This window comes from Protomyctophum parallelum (genome assembly GCF_964188405.1).
Source record: "Protomyctophum parallelum genome assembly, chromosome: 11".
In the NCBI taxonomy this organism is placed as follows: Eukaryota; Metazoa; Chordata; class Actinopteri; order Myctophiformes; family Myctophidae; genus Protomyctophum; species Protomyctophum parallelum.
This window is the reverse complement of record NC_139707.1, coordinates 980,527-990,526: the sequence shown is the minus strand read 5'-3', so window position 1 is coordinate 990,526 and position 10,000 is coordinate 980,527. Positions and strand designations below refer to the sequence as shown.

At 51.3% G+C, this 10,000-nt stretch overlaps 1 protein-coding gene across 1 annotated transcript in view; it reads left to right on the top strand.

The window, feature by feature from the left end:
* The window catches only part of lrch1 (leucine-rich repeats and calponin homology (CH) domain containing 1), a gene marked incomplete at both ends in the record, with an annotated part of 209,233 nt that overhangs the window by 40,395 nt on the left and 158,838 nt on the right, over positions 1 to 10,000 (top strand).

Here is a 10,000-nt window from a genome sequence, read left to right as displayed (position 1 = left end):
CCTATCCCAACCTCTCCCTATTCCTCTGTCATTCTCCTCCCCTATCCCAACCTCTCCCTGTTCCTCTGTCATTCTCCTCCCCTATCCCAACCTCTCCCTATTCCTCTGTCGTTCTCCTCCCTATCCCAACCTCTCCCTGTTCCTCTGTCATTCTCCTCCCTATCCCAACCTCTCCCTATTCCTCTGTCATTCTCCTCCCTATCCCAACCTCTCCCTATTCCTCTGTCGTTCTCCTCCCTATCCCAACCTCTCCCTATTCCTCTGTCATTCTCCTCCCCTATCCCAACCTCTCCCTGTTCCTCTGTCATTCTCCTCCCCTATCCCAACCTCTCCCTATTCCTCTGTCATTCTCCTTCCTATCCCAACCTCTCCCTATTCCTCTGTCATTCTCCTCCCTATCCCAACCTCTCCCTATTCCTCTGTCATTCTCCTCCCTATCCCAACCTCTCCCTATTCCTCTGTCATTCTCCTCCCTATCCCAACCTCTCCCTATTCCTCTGTCATTCTCCTTCCCTATCCCAACCTCTCCCTATTCCTCTGTCATTCTCCTCCCCTATCCCAACCTCTCCCTATTCCTCTGTCATTCTCCTTCCCTATCCCAACCTCTCCCTATTCCTCTGTCATTCTCCTCCCCTATCCCAACCTCTCCCTGTTCCTCTGTCATTCTCCTCCCTATCCCAACCTCTCCCTATTCCTCTGTCATTCTCCTCCCCTATCCCAACCTCTCCCTATTCCTCTGTCATTCTCCTCCCCTATCCCAACCTCTCCCTATTCCTCTGTCATTCTCCTCCCTATCCCAACCTCTCCCTATTCCTCTGTCGTTCTCCTCCCTATCCCAACCTCTCCCTATTCCTCTGTCGTTCTCCTCCCCTATCCCAACCTCTCCCTATTCCTCTGTCATTCTCCTCCCCTATCCCAACCTCTCCCTATTCCTCTGTCATTCTCCTTCATTTCTCAACCTCTCCCTATTCCTCTGTCATTCTCCTTCCTATCCCAACCTCTCCCTATTCCTCTGTCATTCTCCTTCATTTCTCAACCTCTCCCTATTCCTCTGTCATTCTCCTCCCTATCCCAACCTCTCCCTGTTCCTCTGTCATTCTCCTTCCTATCCCAACCTCTCCCTATTCCTCTGTCATTCTCCTCCCTATCCCAACCTCTCCCTATTCCTCTGTCATTCTCCTCCCTATCCCAACCTCTCCCTATTCCTCTGTCATTCTCCTCCCTATCCCAACCTCTCCTTATTCCTCTGTCATTCTCCTTCCTATCCCAACCTCTCCCTATTCCTCTGTCATTCTCCTTCCTATCCCAACCTCTCCCTATTCCTCTGTCATTCTCCTCCCTATCCCAACCTCTCCCTGTTCCTCTGTCATTCTCCTCCCTATCCCAACCTCTCCCTATTCCTCTGTCGTTCTCCTCCCTATCCCAACCTCTCCCTATTCCTCTGTCATTCTCCTCCCTATCCCAACCTCTCCCTATTCCTCTGTCATTCTCCTCCCTATCCCAACCTCTCCCTATTCCTCTGTCATTCTCCTTCCCTATCCCAACCTCTCCCTGTTCCTCTGTCATTCTCCTCCCTGTCCCAACCTCTCCCTGTTCCTCTGTCATTCTCCTTCCTATCCCAACCTCTCCCTGTTCCTCTGTCATTCTCCTCCCTATCCCAACCTCTCCCTGTTCCTCTGTCATTCTCCTCCCTATCCCAACCTCTCCCTATTCCTCTGTCATTCTCCTCCCTATCCCAACCTCTCCCTGTTCCTCTGTCATTCTCCTCCCTATCCCAACCTCTCCCTATCCCTCTGTCCTCTCCTCCCTATCCCAACCTCTCCCTGTTCCTCTGTCATTCTCCTTCCTATCCCAACCTCTCCCTATCCCTCTGTCCTCTCCTCCCTATCCCAACCTCTCCCTGTTCCTCTGTCGTTCTCCTTCCTATCCCAACCTCTCCCTATTCCTCTGTCATTCTCCTTCCTATCCCAACCTCTCCCTGTTCCTCTGTCGTTCTCCTCCCTATCCCAACCTCTCCCTGTTCCTCTGTCATTCTCCTCCCTATCCCAACCTCTCCCTGTTCCTCTGTCATTCTCCTCCCTATTCCAACCTCTCCCTATTCCTCTGTCATTCTCCTCCCTATCCCAACCTCTCCCTGTTCCTCTGTCGTTCTCCTCCCTATCCCAACCTCTCCCTATTCCTCTGTCATTCTCCTTCCTTATCCCAACCTCTCCCTATTCCTCTGTCATTCTCCTTCCTATCCCAACCTCTCCCTATTCCTCTGTCATTCTCCTCCCTATCCCAACCTCTCCCTATTCCTCTGTCATTCTCCTCCCTATCCCAACCTCTCCCTATTCCTCTGTCATTCTCCTCCCTATCCCAACCTCTCCCTATTCCTCTGTCATTCTCCTTCCTATCCCAACCTCTCCCTATTCCTCTGTCATTCTCCTCCCTATCCCAACCTCTCCCTATTCCTCTGTCATTCTCCTCCCTATCCCAACCTCTCCCTATTCCTCTGTCATTCTCCTCCCTATCCCAACCTCTCCCTATTCCTCTGTCATTCTCCTCCCTATCCCAACCTCTCCCTATTCCTCTGTCATTCTCCTCCCTATCCCAACCTCTCCCTATTCCTCTGTCATTCTCCTTCCTATCCCAACCTCTCCCTATTCCTCTGTCATTCTCCTCCCTATCCCAACCTCTCCCTATTCCTCTGTCATTCTCCTCCCCTATCCCAACCTCTCCCTATTCCTCTGTCATTCTCCTCCCTATCCCAACCTCTCCCTATTCCTCTGTCATTCTCCTTCCCTATCCCAACCTCTCCCTATTCCTCTGTCATTCTCCTCCCTATCCCAACCTCTCCCTATTCCTCTGTCATTCTCCTTCCCTATCCCAACCTCTCCCTATTCCTCTGTCATTCTCCTCCCTATCCCAACCTCTCCCTATTCCTCTGTCGTTCTCCTCCCTATCCCAACCTCTCCCTATTCCTCTGTCATTCTCCTTCCTATCCCAACCTCTCCCTATTCCTCTGTCATTCTCCTTCCTATCCCAACCTCTCCCTATTCCTCTGTCATTCTCCTCCCCTATCCCAACCTCTCCCTATTCCTCTGTCATTCTCCTCCCTATCCCAACCTCTCCCTATTCCTCTGTCATTCTCCTCCCTATCCCAACCTCTCCCTATTCCTCTGTCATTCTCCTCCCTATCCCAACCTCTCCCTATTCCTCTGTCATTCTCCTCCCTATCCCAACCTCTCCCTGTTCCTCTGTCATTCTCCTCCCTATCCCAACCTCTCCCTGTTCCTCTGTCATTCTCCTCCCTATCCCAACCTCTCCCTGTTCCTCTGTCATTCTCCTTCCCTATCCCAACCTCTCCCTATTCCTCTGTCATTCTCCTTCCTATCCCAACCTCTCCCTATTCCTCTGTCATTCTCCTCCCTATCCCAACCTCTCCCTATTCCTCTGTCATTCTCCTCCCTATCCCAACCTCTCCCTGTTCCTCTGTCATTCTCCTTCCTATCCCAACCTCTCCCTATTCCTCTGTCATTCTCCTTCCTATCCCAACCTCTCCCTATTCCTCTGTCATTCTCCTCCCTATCCCAACCTCTCCCTATTCCTCTGTCATTCTCCTCCCTATCCCAACCTCTCCCTATTCCTCTGTCATTCTCCTTCCTATCCCAACCTCTCCCTATTCCTCTGTCATTCTCCTCCCTATCCCAACCTCTCCCTGTTCCTCTGTCATTCTCCTCCCTATCCCAACCTCTCCCTATTCCTCTGTCATTCTCCTTCCTATCCCAACCTCTCCCTATTCCTCTGTCATTCTCCTCCCTATCCCAACCTCTCCCTGTTCCTCTGTCATTCTCCTCCCTATCCCAACCTCTCCCTGTTCCTCTGTCATTCTCCTTCCTATCCCAACCTCTCCCTATTCCTCTGTCATTCTCCTCCCTATCCCAACCTCTCCCTATTCCTCTGTCATTCTCCTCCCTATCCCAACCTCTCCCTATTCCTCTGTCATTCTCCTCCCTATCCCAACCTCTCCCTATTCCTCTGTCATTCTCCTCCCTATCCCAACCTCTCCCTATTCCTCTGTCATTCTCCTTCCTATCCCAACCTCTCCCTATTCCTCTGTCATTCTCCTCCCTATCCCAACCTCTCCCTATTCCTCTGTCATTCTCCTCCCTATCCCAACCTCTCCCTATTCCTCTGTCATTCTCCTCCCTATCCCAACCTCTCCCTGTTCCTCTGTCATTCTCCTCCCCTATCCCAACCTCTCCCTATTCCTCTGTCATTCTCCTTCCCTATCCCAACCTCTCCCTATTCCTCTGTCATTCTCCTCCCTATCCCAACCTCTCCCTATTCCTCTGTCATTCTCCTCCCTATCCCAACCTCTCCCTATTCCTCTGTCATTCTCCTCCCTATCCCAACCTCTCCCTATTCCTCTGTCATTCTCCTCCCCTATCCCAACCTCTCCCTATTCCTCTGTCATTCTCCTCCCTATCCCAACCTCTCCCTATTCCTCTGTCATTCTCCTCCCTATCCCAACCTCTCCCTATTCCTCTGTCATTCTCCTCCCTATCCCAACCTCTCCCTGTTCCTCTGTCATTCTCCTCCCTATCCCAACCTCTCCCTGTTCCTCTGTCATTCTCCTTCCCTATCCCAACCTCTCCCTATTCCTCTGTCATTCTCCTCCCTATCCCAACCTCTCCCTATTCCTCTGTCATTCTCCTTCCCTATCCCAACCTCTCCCTATTCCTCTGTCATTCTCCTCCCTATCCCAACCTCTCTCTATTCCTCTGTCATTCTCCTCCCTATCCCAACCTCTCCCTATTCCTCTGTCATTCTCCTCCCTATCCCAACCTCTCCCTATTCCTCTGTCATTCTCCTTCCTATCCCAACCTCTCCCTATTCCTCTGTCATTCTCCTTCCTATCCCAACCTCTCCCTATTCCTCTGTCCTCTCCTCCCTATCCCAACCTCTCCCTATTCCTCTGTCATTCTCCTCCCTATCCCAACCTCTCCCTATTCCTCTGTCATTCTCCTTCCTATCCCAACCTCTCCCTATTCCTCTGTCATTCTCCTTCCTATCCCAACCTCTCCCTATTCCTCTGTCATTCTCCTCCCTATCCCAACCTCTCCCTATTCCTCTGTCATTCTCCTCCCTATCCCAACCTCTCCCTATTCCTCTGTCATTCTCCTTCCTATCCCAACCTCTCCCTATTCCTCTGTCATTCTCCTCCCTATCCCAACCTCTCCCTATTCCTCTGTCATTCTCCTCCCTATCCCAACCTCTCCCTGTTCCTCTGTCATTCTCCTTCCTCTCCTTCCAACCTCTCCCTATTCCTCTGTCATTCTCCTCCCTATCCAACCTCTCCCTATTCCTCTGTCATTCTCCTCCCTATCCCAACCTCTCCCTGTTCCTCTGTCATTCTCCTCCCCTATCCCAACCTCTCCCTATTCCTCTGTCATTCTCCTCCCTATCCCAACCTCTCCCTATTCCTCTGTCATTCTCCTTCCCTATCCCAACCTCTCCCTATTCCTCTGTCATTCTCCTCCCCTGTCCCAACCTCTCCCTATTCCTCTGTCGTTCTCCTCCCTATCCCAACCTCTCCCTATTCCTCTGTCATTCTCCTCCCTATCCCAACCTCTCCCTATTCCTCTGTCATTCTCCTCCCTATCCAACCTCTCCCTATTCCTCTGTCATTCTCCTCCCTATCCCAACCTCTCCCTGTTCCTCTGTCATTCTCCTCCCTATCCCAACCTCTCCCTATTCCTCTGTCATTCTCCTCCCCTGTCCCAACCTCTCCCTATTCCTCTGTCGTTCTCCTCCCTATCCCAACCTCTCCCTATTCCTCTGTCATTCTCCTCCCTATCCCAACCTCTCCCTATTCCTCTGTCATTCTCCTCCCCTATCCCAACCTCTCCCTGTTCCTCTGTCATTCTCCTCCCTATCCAACCTCTCCCTATTCCTCTGTCATTCTCCTCCCTATCCCAACCTCTCCCTGTTCCTCTGTCATTCTCCTCCCTATCCCAACCTCTCCCTATTCCTCTGTCATTCTCCTCCCCTGTCCCAACCTCTCCCTATTCCTCTGTCATTCTCCTCCCTATCCAACCTCTCCCTATTCCTCTGTCATTCTCCTCCCTATCCCAACCTCTCCCTATTCCTCTGTCATTCTCCTCCCCTATCCCAACCTCTCCCTATTCCTCTGTCATTCTCCTCCCCTGTCCCAACCTCTCCCTATTCCTCTGTCATTCTCCTTCCCTATCCCAACCTCTCCCTATTCCTCTGTCATTCTCCTTCCCTATCCCAACCTCTCCCTATTCCTCTGTCGTTCTCCTTCCTATTCCAACCTCTCCCTATTCCTCTGTCATTCTCCTTCCTATCCCAACCTCTCCCTATTCCTCTGTCATTCTCCTTCCCTATCCCAACCTCTCCCTATTCCTCTGTCATTCTCCTCCCTATCCCAACCTCTCCCTATTCCTCTGTCATTCTCCTCCCTATCCCAACCTCTCCCTGTTCCTCTGTCATTCTCCTTCCTATCCCAACCTCTCCCTATTCCTCTGTCATTCTCCTCCCTATCCCAACCTCTCCCTATTCCTCTGTCATTCTCCTTCCCTATCCCAACCTCTCCCTATTCCTCTGTCATTCTCCTTCCCTATCCCAACCTCTCCCTATTCCTCTGTCATTCTCCTTCCTCCCTATCCCAACCTCTCCCTATTCCTCTGTCATTCTCCTTCCTATCCCAACCTCTCCCTATTCCTCTGTCATTCTCCTTCCTATCCCAACCTCTCCCTATTCCTCTGTCATTCTCCTCCCTGTCCCAACCTCTCCCTATTCCTCTGTCATTCTCCTCCTCTATCCCAACCTCTCCCTATTCCTCTGTCATTCTCCTCCCTATCCCAACCTCTCCCTATTCCTCTGTCATTCTCCCCCCTATCCCAACCTCTCCCTATTCCTCTGTCATTCTCCTCCCTATCCCAACCTCTCCCTATTCCTCTGTCATTCTCCTCCCTGTCCCAACCTCTCCCTATTCCTCTGTCATTCTCCCCCCTATCCCAACCTCTCCCTATTCCTCTGTCATTCTCCTCCCTATCCCAACCTCTCCCTATTCCTCTGTCATTCTCCTTCCTGTCCCAACCTCTCCCTGTTCCTCTGTCATTCTCCTCCCTATCCCAACCTCTCCCTGTTCCTCTGTCATTCTCCTTCCTATCCCAACCTCTCCCTGTTCCTCTGTCATTCTCCTCCCTATCCCAACCTCTCCCTATTCCTCTGTCATTCTCCTCCCTATCCCAACCTCTCCCTATTCCTCTGTCATTCTCCTCCCTATCCCAACCTCTCCCTGTTCCTCTGTCATTCTCCTCCCTATCCCAACCTCTCCCTATTCCTCTGTCATTCTCCTTCCTATCCCAACCTCTCCCTGTTCCTCTGTCGTTCTCCTTCCTATTCCAACCTCTCCCTATTCCTCTGTCATTCTCCTTCCTATCCCAACCTCTCCCTATTCCTCTGTCATTCTCCTTCCTATCCCAACCTCTCCCTATTCCTCTGTCATTCTCCTCCCTATCCCAACCTCTCCCTGTTCCTCTGTCATTCTCCTCCCTATCCCAACCTCTCCCTGTTCCTCTGTCATTCTCCTTCCTATCCCAACCTCTCCCTATTCCTCTGTCATTCTCCTCCCTATCCCAACCTCTCCCTATTCCTCTGTCATTCTCCTTCCCTATTCCCTATTCCTCTGTCATTCTCCTCCCTATCCCAACCTCTCCCTATTCCTCTGTCATTCTCCTCCCTATCCCAACCTCTCCCTATTCCTCTGTCATTCTCCTTCCTATCCCAACCTCTCCCTGTTCCTCTGTCATTCTCCTTCCTATCCCAACCTCTCCCTATTCCTCTGTCATTCTCCTCCCTATTCCAACCTCTCCCTATTCCTCTGTCATTCTCCTTCCTATCCCAACCTCTCCCTATTCCTCTGTCATTCTCCTTCCTATCCCAACCTCTCCCTATTCCTCTGTCATTCTCCTTCCTATCCCAACCTCTCCCTATTCCTCTGTCATTCTCCTCCCCTATCCCAACCTCTCCCTATTCCTCTGTCATTCTCCTTCCTATCCCAACCTCTCCCTATTCCTCTGTCATTCTCCTTCCTATCCCAACCTCTCCCTATTCCTCTGTCATTCTCCTCCCTATCCCAACCTCTCCCTATTCCTCTGTCATTCTCCTTCCTATCCCAACCTCTCCCTATTCCTCTGTCATTCTCCTCCCCTATCCCAACCTCTCCCTATTCCTCTGTCATTCTCCTCCCCTATCCCAACCTCTCCCTATTCCTCTGTCATTCTCCTTCCCTATTCCCTATTCCTCTGTCATTCTCCTCCCTATCCCAACCTCTCCCTATTCCTCTGTCATTCTCCTCCCTATCCCAACCTCTCCCTATTCCTCTGTCATTCTCCTCCCTATCCCAACCTCTCCCTATTCCTCTGTCATTCTCCTTCCTCTCCTTCCAACCTCTCCCTATTCCTCTGTCATTCTCCTTCCCTATTCCCTATTCCTCTGTCATTCTCCTCCCTATCCCAACCTCTCCCTATTCCTCTGTCATTCTCCTCCCTATCCCAACCTCTCCCTATCCCTCTGTCATTCTCCTTCCTCTCCTTCCAACCTCTCCCTATTCCTCTGTCATTCTCCTTCCTCTCCTTCCAACCTCTCCCTATTCCTCTGTCATTCTCCTCCCTATCCCAACCTCTCCCTGTTCCTCTGTCATTCTCCTCCCTATCCCAACCTCTCCCTGTTCCTCTGTCATTCTCCTCCCTATCCCAACCTCTCCCTATTCCTCTGTCATTCTCCTCCCTATCCCAACCTCTCCCTATTCCTCTGTCATTCTCCTTCCTATCCCAACCTCTCCCTATTCCTCTGTCATTCTCCTCCCTATCCCAACCTCTCCCTATTCCTCTGTCATTCTCCTCCCTATCCCAACCTCTCCCTATTCCTCTGTCATTCTCCTTCCTATCCCAACCTCTCCCTATTCCTCTGTCATTCTCCTCCCCTATCCCAACCTCTCCCTATTCCTCTGTCATTCTCCTCCCCTATCCCAACCTCTCCCTATTCCTCTGTCATTCTCCTTCCCTATTCCCTATTCCTCTGTCATTCTCCTCCCTATCCCAACCTCTCCCTATTCCTCTGTCATTCTCCTCCCTATCCCAACCTCTCCCTATTCCTCTGTCATTCTCCTCCCTATCCCAACCTCTCCCTATTCCTCTGTCATTCTCCTTCCTCTCCTTCCAACCTCTCCCTATTCCTCTGTCATTCTCCTTCCCTATTCCCTATTCCTCTGTCATTCTCCTCCCTATCCCAACCTCTCCCTATTCCTCTGTCATTCTCCTTCCCTATCCCAACCTCTCCCTATTCCTCTGTCATTCTCCTCCCTATCCCAACCTCTCCCTATTCCTCTGTCATTCTCCTCCCTATCCCAACCTCTCCCTATTCCTCTGTCATTCTCCTTCCCTATCCCAACCTCTCCCTATTCCTCTGTCATTCTCCTCCCTATCCCAACCTCTCCCTGTTCCTCTGTCATTCTCCTCCCTATCCCAACCTCTCCCTATTCCTCTGTCATTCTCCTCCCTATCCCAACCTCTCCCTATTCCTCTGTCATTCTCCTTCCCTATCCCAACCTCTCCCTATTCCTCTGTCATTCTCCTCCCTATCCCAACCTCTCCCTGTTCCTCTGTCATTCTCCTTCCTATCCCAACCTCTCCCTATTCCTCTGTCATTCTCCTTCCTATCCCAACCTCTCCCTATTCCTCTGTCATTCTCCTTCCTATCCCAACCTCTCCCTATTCCTCTGTCATTCTCCTCCCTATCCCAACCTCTCCCTATTCCTCTGTCATTCTCCTCCCTATCCCAACCTCTCCCTATTCCTCTGTCATTCTCCTCCCTATCCCAACCTCTCCCTATTCCTCTGTCATTCTCCTCCCTATCCCAACCTCTCCCTATTCCTCTGTCATTCTCCTTCCCTATCCCAACCTCTCCCTATTCCTCTGTCATTCTC